General features: G+C 31.2%; 1 pseudogene; it reads right to left on the reverse strand.

Moving 5' to 3' along the window:
- Positions 1–11,684: 11,684 nt before the first annotated feature.
- Positions 11,685–13,496, reverse strand: LOC121116569 (translocator protein-like; annotated as a pseudogene).
- Between the last annotated feature and the right edge of the window lie 1,004 nt (positions 13,497–14,500).

Below are 14,500 nucleotides of genomic sequence, written 5' to 3' on the forward strand. Positions count from 1 at the left end.
TAAAAAAAGTTCATTGACAGTTTTGTATTTGGGAAGCCAGTTGTGTGTATCAGGGTTCTAAAATAAAAGTAAAATCAGAGAAAATTCGATACATTCTTCAGTATTACTACGAGCAAGGTGAAACAACGGAGCAGGAGGACAAAAAAAATTATGAGGTTTATGGACCCAATACAGTATCAAATGCAAAAGGAAAGCGTTGGTTTCAACGATTCGCTCTGGAAATATGGATGTCGAAGACGAGGTACGCTCTGGTAGGCCAATCATCGAAAATGTCAATAAAATAATGGAAATAATTGAGTTTGACCGCCAGGTGAGCATTTATTCCATTGCCCAGTAAATGAAGATTAGCCAAAAAATCGTTTGGAACCATTTGCATAAGGCTGCGCTTAAGAAAAAGCTCAATGTAGGGTTGCCACACGAGTTGGGAGAAAATAACCTTTTGGATCGAATTGATGTTCGTGACTATTTGCTTAAACGTAACGAAATCGATCCATTTTTTATGTGTATGGTGACTAGTGATAAAAAATGGGTCACACACGAGAACAACAAGAGCAACAGATCGTAGTAAAAGTACGGTGAAGTGCCTTAAACGATTGTCAAGCCCAGATCGTTGGCCAAGAAGGTTATGCCTTGTGTTTGGTGGGATTGGGAAGGAACTGCTCCCATCGGACTCAATTCGGACTTATATTGGCAACAACTAACTAGATTGAAGGTGACGATCCACTAGAAGCTGTCAGAATTGGCCAATAGAAAGAGTGTTCTATTCCATCAAGACAACGCTAGGTCACACACATCTTTAACGAAATACCAGAAGCTCTGAGCACTTTTATAGGTGGTTTTATTGCACATACCGTATTGTTCTAACTTGGCATCAAGCGATTATTACCTTTTCAAGCATTCACAAAATTTTATTGGAGGTACAAAACTGGCCTCAAGAGAGGCTTGTGAAAATGAGCTGGTCAAGTTTTTTACAAATAAGGACAAAGACTTCTTCAATTGCAGAATTGTTAAATTGCCTTCATATGGATAAAAAATATACAACGAAACGGTGCATAATTGATCTAAATCGTATAACTCTAACTTTGTTAATTTTATTGTCAAAATCAAGTGAAAAACGCTCCGAACTTTTTTTCTCTACACATTATTATAAGTTTATTTTTAAACTTTTTTGAGAGATATATGCCGTTCTTCAATGTCCATACCCTGAATAAACCGAGCTTTGTTATTTTACTATGCGGTGATTTTTTCCTTTTTTTTGTTTCTCTTTAGATCACTTTTCATTACAATACATTAGAGGAATAGTTTTTGATGTAGAAAAAGATGCAAAATGTAATAAATTAAATATCTTATTTTATAACTGTGGATAATTATTTGGTTAGATAATTAGTTATTTGCAATTACCCAATCCGATTTCTATCACTCCATTTGAACAAACTGCACTAATTTAGAATTTTTCCATGACACCAAATTTGTTGGCGACATTTTAGTTCTCTATCGTGGAGTTATTTGCGTTCAAAGAATTTTTCAAATTATGAAAATGAATTGGAAAATGTTTTCTTATATATTAGAAATTGTAGCAATTAACTGATTTTCATAAATTGAAATTAATTTAATTTGAGTAATTATTATGTCAACCCACTTTTGGCCATATATTTGTTGGCAAACTCATGTTCCTCGCTACTCTAAGCCATGATAGTAACTGACTCTATATATAAGAAAACTTTAGAATATTGCCTCTAGAATGAAACCACGCCCACCCCACCACTACTTCTACAGCTATGTTGCTGCTTCCTGTATTGAATAAAATGTGAGATTTCCAGTTAGTGTAATATCCCGAGAAATCTGAGGAAACCGGATCCCGAGAGGTAAACTCTAGTAGCTACACATATTACCCACTGTCCATTTATTAATTTATATTAAATAAGATAATTTCAGTGTGTACCTTATTAATGAGATACTTTTGATGTACTATTGTGGAAAGTTTTTTGTTTGTTTTATGAATACAAATGAGACAGGGGTAGCAGTACTACAGAACTTTACACATGTGATAAGGTTATTTGATACAAATCAAGGCAACTCTATAATGAATGATACAGTTTTTTTAATTTTGAAAATCAACTCAACATTTGAGACGAGTCGAAATAACACTAATTTAATAAGGACAAAAATTAATGCTGGAATTAAGAGAGCCTTGGAAACATCCTACTTTTTAAGGGGAAAAACAAATAAGCAAATAAGGTCTATTCGTTTTTGTGCGTTATTAATTTCTAAATAAATTTATTCTGAATTTACGGTCATGATTTGAGATAAATATTATATTATAGTATATATATATATACACAAAAAGGAGTGACCCAATTAGGAGGTTCTTAAACATATATGTAATATTCTAATGCATTTGGTTAACGAGAAATACCTACCTATCTTCTCTCTTCCAATTATGTGTCTTTCAAGGCTAAGCAATAAGCTCAAAGAGCTCAGTCACGGGATTCTGCAAGGTAGAGTACAAATAAAAGAAAGTTCATGGTTAATGATTCAATAAGTGGATTCAGTACTATGGATACATAATTAAAGGCTCGAAACAATAAATTGACACTCTTACTATGTGAATTTTATGATGAAATGGAAAGGTTTTAAAGTGTTTTTTTTTAATTGTTCGGAAAATTATGTCATGCCCCCTACTTTTTCAATACAGTTGAGAAATTCAACTTTGAGGCCTACTGTAATGTTTTTAACAATACCGTCATCCCATTGATCAGTGAAAAATTACCCACGAAATTGAATTTTTCAATATCCTAGTCGTCTCCTTGTGTCTCTGCACTCTTCTCCCATCGATGCTTCCATCTCTATAACCCGTCCAAATAGTATACAACGTTTTTTTCTGCAAAATAATTTTTCACAATACACTTTTTGTTTTTGGCTCAATTACTTCGATTTGGATTGACTTATACGTCTCAAATTTTAACACAACAAGCATTTAAATGTCAGTTATAATTAGAATTTATTCAAAAGTTACATTTTCAAAACCAAATAGTTAATGACTCCTAGATACTTGATTTTGTTCATTTTCACAAAAGCACTCCCTCAAATGACAGTTGTAAATATAACAACTGCGTGTCTAAAAGGGCTGAAACTTTAGTGAGTAACTATCAACAGATGCTACATAGATCTGAGTAGTTTATATTTGCGAGTGTTGCCATCCTCACCTTGAAGTCGGAAATATTTCAGACCACCCTCGTATTATAGGACTTAAAACGGAATTTGTAAACGTGGATTTATAGGATTCAAATGTTCTAATCTGTTAATAGCATAAATGTATTTACCTTGAAGATGGAACCATACTAAATTAGTGGGATCTTACTGATAAAATTTACATAATTTTTGAGCAGCTAATAACGCTCATTCAAATTCAAAAAATCTAGAAATCAGGAGGTGGTCTTTCTAATGAAGGAATTTTTGTTTTTTACTAAAAAATTTATTATTTGAAATTTAATTAAAAATCAATTATATTTGATCGGGGATTTGGTATTTAATATTAGAATAATCGAATAACCATAGCTATTCTCACAGAAATAAATATGATCGGGGATTTGGTATTTTTTTGAGAACAACTATAGATTTTTTATTTTTTTTTAATTTGGTTTTTTGTGAATAACTCTGGTTTTTGAATTTTTTTTTCAGAAAATTTTAATATTTGAAATTTTTTCTTCACCAAATTTAATGTTAGAAATTTAATTTTTAACTTTTTCCCCCATAAAAGTTATTTTTAATTTTTTTTTTTCAAAAAATCCAAAAACCGAGCCACCCAAAATATAATCTTGCTGATACCCCTGAGTACAATAATACAAGGATTGTATTATGATACTGGGGTATTGACGCATTTAAAATGGTGTACTACCAAATTGGCGTTGGAATCGATACTAAGTACTTGCAGCCTCATTACGTGATAACAATATTGAACTACCGTTGACATTATCTTTAAATGTTTTAATTTGATCCCCATTAAAAAAAAAAAAACCTTTATAAAATGACAATATTCGAAATGATCATTTTTGAAAAAAAAGTCATTAAATTGTTGAGTATGCCCCTTCGCAGTACTTAAAACAAAATACTTGTGACCTATAAGTAAATGTGAATTACCTTTTTTGTTGTACATGTTTAGTCACAAAAAGTAGCGAAATATCGTTTTGGTACCACAACGAGTACGAAAATTCAGTATGACTCAAAATTCTTTTAAGTTATAAAAAAGAAAAAAAGATATTTAATAATGTTAGACATTTTTTAAGGCAACTAAAACTACTTTAATCTTTCATTTATTTAAAATTAAAAAATTGTATAAGTTTGACAGGATTTGGAATCGGGAATCAGTGACAGGAAAATAATGTTGAATTTTTTTAAACTGTTATTTAACTATTTATTACTTTTTTAAGTTATAAAAAAAGAAAAAAAAGTCTATTTAATAATGTTTTGGAAAAATTTAATATTTTTTATTTAAAAATTTTTTGCAAAAAATTTACTTTTCTGTGAATACTTATGTAGTTTTGATAGAATCAAATTTTGAAAATTTTTAATTTGCACTGATAGAAAAAATGATATTTTTTAAGTATTATCTAGAATATTAAAACAATTTGCACCAATCAATATTCTACGTCAACATAAACAATGTGAAAATGTCTGAAAAAAGTACACCCGGAGATTTTTACATGAAACGAGATAAAAAAGTATTTATTTACTAGGGATTTTGAGACATACATTATGTAGTTTATTTTTTTGATTCCTATATCTTGGAATTTTCAAAATACCTTCAGACTGCTGCATGAATTAAATAAGTCCTTTGAAACACATTTTCAAATATATCAACGTCTGAAAATCCTTTTAAAAGAATACTGAGATTCTTTAATATAATTCTTCATTCCTTGGATCATACAGGCCAATGATTTTAAATAAGATAAAAGTCCTCAACATATTTAAATGTGTAATCCAAAATACGACGTTTTTATTAATATATGACATTCTAAACAAAATGTTAGCTAAAATGATTTTTTTAAATTTTCCTTTAATTGATTAGATTGAGTTGCACCGATTAAGTATAAGTAAACATTTCAGTATTACAATTACTCCAACTAACCTAAGAATTTTGTGTGAAGTCCTTATACACAAAAGTAAATTTCTTTCTGTAGAAATCACCTCGGCATGAACCTACTCAGACTGAGCTCAAGAGAACAATTTCTCCCGAGCGCGTTGTCCATGACCTACGGTTATTTTTCTCAAAGTTGAGTTTGGGTTACATTTGTATATTTCGAGACATTATTGTCATTTTCTATTAATGAATGAATGAATTATGAATCCATGTTATGTTTAGAACGATCTAATAAATACACTTTTAATACTTAGAACAGACTAACTCTTTATTTAATATATTAATACATACTTCCTATTTACACGTTGATACTTACATCATATCATATCGCTCCCAAGTTCGATCTTACTCGGATTTTTTTCGACCTTCTGACTCCGAGTTCATGTGTATCCACATTGTCTTCCACACATTCAATTTCTTCCCCTTTCTTCAGCCTCAAGAAACGTCTATTTCGAAATATAATTATTCCTGTATTTAATCGAATTAGGTTTTTTCTATTTTTTTCCTTTTTAATAATTCGTCCGTCATCTGACCATAGATTATTCTTATAATTTTGCACTATCACCGCCATTTTTATTTTCAACTCCGGTAAATCCCTCATATTATTTTCTCCTTCTCCTTTTGTTCCTCCATTCTCTTCAAAGAGTCTTTTTGTTCTTTTTCGGATCTTGGACCATAGCTCTTCCAATTCTTATTTGGTGATCTTCCATACGTCTTAGTGTATCGAAATTCCAGGATTCTATGTAAGAGTCTATCAGATCTACATTTTCCTCCTGTTTTCACAAATAGATTTTCTTCATACATTTCACCAAACTCTCAGCATGTCCATTACTTTGCGGAAAAGGGGTGAAAAAGGTCCCCATGTTACTCTCCGTAATTCATTTGGTACTTCATGATATTTCCCCTTTATCCATTTCGTTTCAAATTGATACATTAATATTTTCAATTTAAATATACTTAGTCTAGCATTATCTATAGTGTAATTATTAAGAATAGGAACAAGTGGTTTATGATCCGTAATTACACTAAATGTAGGTAAGCCTGCTGGATATATGTGACATTTCTTTATAGCCCACTCTACGCCTAAACATTGTAATTTTATCATGGATTATCTTGTTTCAGCACTTGATAAAAATTGGGAGCCACATTGAATTAATTTCCATTCTTCTACGAGCTTTGACATAATCCATATCCTAATCCATTTATTCTTGATGCATCAGTTTCAAGTTTGGTTTCTAATCTTGGATCGAACAGTGCTAATGTTGGTGGTGAAGTTAACACTTCTTTCATTTCCTCCATTGATAAATAGTGATTTTTGATCCACACAAACTCTACTATTGACGATAAAAGCTCTCTCAGTGGACCTACAAGTTCACTAATTCTTGGTGAGAACTGTCCAATTGATTCACTAATCCCAAAAAACTTCTCAATTTATTTCCAAATGATGGCTCTGCAAAATCTTTTATAGCATTCAATTTAGTAGGATCCACTTCAATACTCTTCTTGAATAAAATATAACCCCAACGTTTTAGTTTAGGTTGTGCAAATGCAAATTTAGATGGACTTAATGTTATTTTGTTTTCTCTACATCTTTGTAGAATTCTACGGACATTCTGAATATGGTTTCCGAAATTTTGTGATACAGTGAGAATGTCATCTACGACTTTGTAAGCATTTGATAAACCTTTAATATAGGAAATAAAATCTCCATGGTGACAATAGCATCCCCGTTGCAATGAATCCTATTGGAGCTCTATTAAAAAAAATTCTACCCCAGGAGTGATAAAACACGTCATTTCTCTTGATTTTTCTTCCAGGTCCATCTGCCAATATCCCTGTTTTGCCTCCAATGTTGTAAAAAACTAAATGTTTGTGGGAATACTTGATATTATGTCGGAAGGTATTCTCATCGGATGGATTGGCCTTTTAACTTGATCATTCAATTTCTTAAGATCCACACATATTCTCACTTTTCCATTAGGTTTGGGTACAACAACTAATGGATGACACCAATATCCACTGCTTTATCATCGACTTTACTTATTATTTTCATTCTTTCCATTTTGTTAATTTCTTTCTTCACTTCTTCTCTATAGGTATGTTTTTTGCAATATGAATTGCGTATGGTTGATAATCTTCTTTAAGACTTATCTTCATTGGTTGCCACTCCATAATTTTCAATTCTTTTTCATCACAAAATACATCTCTAAATTCTTCCATCAATTCTTTTTTTTTAAATTTCTATCTCTTCTTCCTTCACAGATTGCACCGCAACTACATCCATTTGTTTTGGAAAATCCTTAGATATGATTCGTAGTTCTCTACAGACTCGTCTAGACAATAATATTTCAGGAATATTTCGACATATAATTACATTTTCTTCACTTTTTACTGAATTTAACACTGAAGTAATTCTTGACTTTCCATTAATTTCTAATTGCGATCCATCAACACCTGAAATCTTCTCTTCTTCTTTGTTCTTTTTCAAAGATTTCTTATTTAATCCCATCTTCTTAACAAACTCTATTCCTGCTACAGTAACTTCTGCTCCTGTATCGGGAACTGCTTTAATTTTACGAATAATCTAACTTTGAAAAATTACATCCAGTAACACCATTTGATTATTTTTATCTTCTTTAATCCCATTTATTCTTACTGTACGAGATTTGAAGAATACTCTCTTTGATTTACATATTAAATTAAAATGACTTATTTTTTTACACTGATTACCCATATGCAGGACACTTTTCTCCATTTCTATGATAATTTCTTCTAGAATAAGATCATCTTTGACCTTCTCTTATCTGCTCCTTTTTATGATTAGTTTTTAAACTTGATATCGAACTTGATTTTCTTGCCAAAGCTTCTTCCTGAATTTTACCTATTTCTTCGCTCTGGCAAATGGATATGACCTCTAAAAGTGACAACTTAGGTGATTTAGAAAACAGGTATTTTTTCGTTTCTTCACTATTTATTCCAATTATAATTAGTGTTGATAACCAGTCTTCATATCCCTTAATCCAGCATTTTTTGCTTAGCAACATAAAGCCGTGTAAAATGAATCAAAGCACTCATCTTCACTCTGCTTTTCCCCCTTTAACTTGACCCATTCCAATGCTACATTAATTTTCTTCTTTAGGTAATTTTCAATAAGATACATGATTTCCTTAAAAGAATCTTCTCCATCCCTTTCGATTGAAATGGCATCCTCTATCATATTTAGCATTTCAGGACAACACAATGACTTAAAGACTACCTTTTTCTTTACTTTAATCTGATCCCCAAATCCAAGAGCTAACAGATAATTATCCCATAAAGTACTTCAATTTACGAATTCTTTATATTCAATGTTTTCTTCAAGTTGAGGTGGAGATTTTATAAGTATTTTTCATTTCTTGATTTATTTTTGTGACACTCTCTTCCTCCAAAGGTTATTCCTCCACTCCGTCAGAATATTTACCATTAAATACTTTAAACATTATTTCCATCATTTCACGGTGCTGTTCATCTCTTCTGATGGACTCTTTACGAGCTCGCTTTTGCTCTTTCATCAAAATCATCATTATTCTAATCGTCGGATCATCCTTCTTATTTTCATCGACCGATGTTAGATTTCCTTCTAACATTTTGACCTTCTCTATCAAACCTCGATTTTTTTCTTCTAATTCACCCTTCGTAGGGATTCTGGAATCTTTCCGTCAACTCAATCTTCACGATCCTACCGATTACGCCATGTTATGTTTATAACAATCTAATAAATACAGTTCAAATACTTAGAACACACTGACTCTTTATTTCCTATATTAATACATATTTACACATACTTCCTATTTACAGGTTGATACGTATATCATCTTAATCCATAAACATTCATCGACAAAATTAATGATTTTGTAATTGATAGATTTTATTTGAAGCGGGCCATATTAAAATTATTCAAAATTAAGTCTCATAAATCAAGTGAAGGTTAAATTTATCTTTTCATTTTGCATATCTCAACTCATCACAAAAATTTGAATAGAAAGCCTATAATTGTGCGAAGTAATTCTTTAAAATATTGGGGCTTACCTATGTATACCATATGAAACTAGGGAAAAACGTCGAAAAAAAAACAACAAAAAAACGTGGAAGAACATAAACGTACAAGGACAAAACATCAAACCTAAAAAAAACATAGAACGGACAAAACATCAAATGGACCAAATTTCAAACAAAAGTGGAATCGCCATAGCTCATGGAGCTCGGGAGTTATTCTCTTGAACTTGAAGTGTTTACGTTCCCGCGCTGGTGATTCCTAGAAAAAGAAATATACTATATGTATTTCACCAAAAGATTCCTAGGTTAGATGGAGTAATTGTAGTACTATAATGTTTACTTATACTTAATCAGTGCAACTCCATCTAACTCTGGTACATTGACTTAGGATTGACTAATCAATTTTTTTCTATAAATTTAATATTTTGTATAGAAAACTTTGGATCGAAACATTCATTTATTTAATTAAAGCTATGATGTTTACTATAGTCAGATTACCTTTTCCAAAATTTGAAATTTTCTCGCAATTGGTTCAAGACACGACACCGTAATCCCCATTACAAGGAACAACCAACAATGTCAAAAAAATCAACAATATATTGATGAATCCTACGGAGACAACTCACTCTCCATCGGACAAGGAGAGGGTAGGAACGGACACCAAAAGAAACTGCAGTGGATCTAAAAAATGACTAGCACATCATATTTGATTAAGGCTTATCAAAAATGACAATAGGTTGAAAAATAGGAAGTTTGCCTTGGAGATTATCGCGTCCATTGCGTTCCATCAGACACAAAATCTCTTAACGATATGTGATTATTATCTACCATAACTTAGAGCGGAGACGGGTGAACGAAGTTGTTCTTGGTAGAGTTGAGATGAGGTGTACTACGCATAACAGGTCAAAGGTATGACTACTGAAAATACTTGGATTTTGCTTATGACGTCTGATATCAAAAAACAGCCCCGCAGTGGATAAAAAGACCTCCAGGATACCCAAAAAGGCTATGGTTTCAAGATTATATTATAGTGATCAAATTGAACAGTATACCCAATGTCATAGCTGTTAATACCAACTATTGCATTAGAGTCTTGTCCAAATTATTAAAAGTCTTTAATGTTTGCAGGTCCCTCAAAGAGAACAGTACCTGGGTCTTGCATATGGATAATTAAAGATCCCATACTGCAAATTTGACCAGCAACTTCATCAAAGTCAAGAAGATACTCCTAGGTCCCGGAGCCAGCTGTTTTGGAACCAAATATTTTTGGACTCACTATTATGGATTATTCATGAACAAAACTTGAATGAGTTTAGTTTAGTATTTTAAGTTACCATTTCGAATAATGTGTAAAATAAATCGACCTATATTGATAATTTTGAATATTTGGGGTGATATCAATTATTTGAGTAAAAACTACTACTTTTAAAGATTCAACAATCTATTTATTTTAAAAATTAATCCTTGAAGGGACAGTTTTGTATGTTTCAAGCAAATGCGCTCATAAATTACACTAATCAACAAAGTTTCAACTTTTTTTGGCAGTTTGATTGAGATAGAATCATTTTGATTGTTTTTATCTCAAGATACATCAAAATGACCTTTATAACATAAAGTTTTTGTTTTTGAATAAAAAAACAGTGATAAGATTTAGTATTATTCTAGCTATGAAAGATATTAAATAAAAGAAAAAAACATTAATATAGTTTGTAGGTTCATGCTTCCAAATTATAAAAATATTATAACTATTTATGTATTTTTTTTCTGAATCGGAGAAAATGCATTGCAGGTTAAAAAAAAAAGGGCATTTTCTTTTAAAATCTTGTACATTCCTCATTTATTTTATGATAATGAAACAAAATTATAGTTGTTCGTAAAGTGAAGATATACAACTTTATAATTAAAAAAAGAGTTCATAAAAAAAAGACATATTTAAAAAGTGTTTTTTAAAGATTTGTTGATAAACAAATATTTTTGTATACTTATTAAGCTATAAAGGTATTTATTAAAATAGTATATAAAATATTGCCCTCTGTGGACAACAAAAACAGAAATTTTTGAACCATGAAGGTTATATTTATATTTTGAGGTAAATACAATAGGAAACACACTATCTCAATATAATGGCAAAAATTTCTTGACTAGTAATGTCTATTTATATGATAATTTGACTTATATATAAAAATGTATCTTAAAAACTAGGTATGATAAGTGAAAATATTATTGTAATAGCTAATTAGTTTACTTTTTAAATGTTTTTTTCTTCATTTAACAAGTTTATATTCAAAAATGGTTAAAAGTATTCAATTATGCATAATTTAATTTGAACTTGTTTTCCTTTTTAGTTATATAGCAATTTGCATAAATTTTGTAGGAATTTAATATCTTTATAATCTATAATTCAATTTATTCTATTATGAAACGTATTAGTTATTTGAAAGTTTTTAAATCTTATCTATTTATTTTTTTAATTATTAGACATACAATTTAATTCGTATTACCTTAAAAACTAATAAGTGTATACATTTTAAGTTGGTTTAGATTGAGTATATAAACTTTTGATTCGAAATAACTTAGCTTTGTAAAAAATATATAAATATATCAATAGATACATTACTTATATAATACATCACTACCAAAAGACTACAGTATTTTGTAAAAATATAGTAATGCAGTAGTAAAAATCTTAAATTATACAAAATAAAATAATTTAAAAAGAAAATTAATCCTTTTTCTCATTCAACTTCATAATTGAATAGTTGAGACAGGATCCAAAGGAGGACCAGAGAAGATATAGAACAAAAAGGCATTCAGCCATAGTATTCATTTGAAAGAAGGACACTGTTGTTGCCCCAACAGCTCCAACCAATAATAAACATTCAATTTATGAGTTCCAAAAACAAAAAATAGTGGAGTCCATATCCAGTTAAGAAGTAATTGAGTGCCATTGAGAATTAATGGTACCTTGGCAGATCCAGTTAAACTTTTTCCACCTTGTTCGTAGATTAAATAGCTGGCGTAACCCATTGAAATAAATAAACTGGTCCATACTGGGCCAAAAACCCAGTTTGGAGGTCTAAATGATGGGAACTTCAAAGACTCATACCATCCAGACTTGATGTGCTTCTTTGTCACAATATTTCCATAGGCAGCTCCAATGAAGGGTAAGCCAATGACCCCTATTTTAGTCCAATTTATCAGGATTTGTGGTTTGCTACTACAGCAAGAAGTGTAGAGCTCATCTATAAGTTTGAGAATTTAATTATTATTTTTAATAATAAGTTGAAAATCAAGAAATATAGTTAAAAATTATTTATTTGTATATTTGCAACGGGATAGAAAGAGTATAAGTTAAAAAAATATTAAAATGGAAGATTTTTGTAGTTGCAATCTAAAGAGGATTTTTAATTTCCATGATTCTAAATTATTCATCTAATCTTGAAGAGAGAAAAAGAAATATAAAGAAGTAACTACGGCGTTATAATTTTTGCATATATAGTATACAGGCAGTTTAAAATACAATTCTTTTTGAAAAAAAAAAAAAAAATTGTAAGTAGTGCAACAGGGAAATTTTCAACTTCATTAAATTTAATTTTTTGCAAAAATAAAGGTTTCAAGTAACATCTCAAGCAATATTCCTATACATTTGTTGCTTTTCCTGCGCATTGTTTTAATTCGATCAAAATCGGAGGAAAAATGATTGATCATGAATAAAAAAGGCAAAGGGGCTCGACGCGGATGTTGATCCAAATAGAATTTCAGACATTGTCGGCGTGACCGTGAAGACAGTTCGGAACATCAGGATGGACTAAGAGAATTGTACAGGAGCATAAAGGAAGACAGGAACTGGAGGAAATTGTTTGAAGCAAGATGAAATATTTCTAAAGTGCCTGGAGGCCAAGATTAAGGAAGATTCAACAGTATTAATCCGTTGCTTGGCTGACAAGTTCAACGTGGACGAGATCACCATCAGGAGGGTAGTTCATGATGACCTTAGCCATAAAAACTTTGTGAGGACACCAAGACATCTCCTTACCGACAGAATGAAGCCTCTGATGGGAAGAAAATGGATTCTTTCTTCTTCAAGCCCAATGAGAAAATCAAGGCTAAGGTCTCCTATCAGGTCCTGAGGTGAAAAATCTTGCCTGAGAACAACTATTTGTGGATCCAAGACGGTGCTCCTAGCCATACGGCCTTGAAGACACAGAACTTCTGAAAGGAACACTTTACTGATTTCTGGGACAAGATCTTCTAGCCTTTTTCCAGCTCTGATTTCAATCCCTTTGACTTCAGTGTGTGGAGAGTAAGGTTGGGAAGACATCACGCAGAAATGTGCAGGAGTTCAAGTCTAAGAGTCCAAATGCTTCACACCCTGATGAGGAGTGCTCTTGTAGGCAACATGGTTTTATTCTTGCTTTAACAAATGGTGTATGGTGGTCTGGCTGCTGTCAAACTAACAACCAAGGTCATTGACGGTCACCTTCCCTCTTCTGCCTTCAATTGCCTCAACCAATTCCTTTTGCCTCTTAGGGTTGATCTGAACCTTGAGTAAGCTTTTGGCGTGCCTCTCGCAGTTACCCAGTACACACTAGATTGGTTACAGTGAACACTTTAGATATCTCTGATGGCGAGTATCCACTCGTGGATAGCTCCAGAATTGCAGTTCTGCGTTGTTCCATGTTTTTTGTTATGGGACACTTATTGAATGATTATTCTTATTTTTACAGTTTATTTAGACAATAAGTTATAAGGATTAAATATCAAAATATAATAAATATGACTAAGGGACGCCATTAAAAAAAGTGTTTCTTTTTAAAGGGAGGGGCCTCTATCATTCATTGCTAGATACGGAGTGGGATTTGTGTTTATTTCTCTCATATTATAACTGCTCTCAGCTAATCTAATGAAACGTCATGACCGTAAACTGCTCTTCTCTCAAACATTCTTCGAATGGTCACAGTGACTACATTAAGTTTTTATTTTATTTTTTAAGATACTGGTATTTCATATCATTTGAATCTATATACATGAGCGTCGTTAACCTATATTAGTTACGATCTAGAGTGTCTTGTGGCAAAAGAATACAACTGCCTTAATAATAATATTATTCAATATACATATTATTTTTAATTTCAAGCTCAAAATTGTAGCTGGATAAATTATTCTCTTGAGCTTAATGTGCACATGTTCAACAAACACTTATGTTTGTTGACTTTAAAGACAATTTCTAGGTCAAATGGAGTAAGTGTAAGACTATAATGCTTACTTATATTTCATAAGTACAACTCATTCTGACGAATTAAAGGAACGTTAAAAATAAGTATT

This window comes from Lepeophtheirus salmonis, chromosome 4 (assembly GCF_016086655.4).
Source record: "Lepeophtheirus salmonis chromosome 4, UVic_Lsal_1.4, whole genome shotgun sequence".
NCBI classification, from domain to species: Eukaryota; Metazoa; Arthropoda; class Copepoda; order Siphonostomatoida; family Caligidae; genus Lepeophtheirus; species Lepeophtheirus salmonis.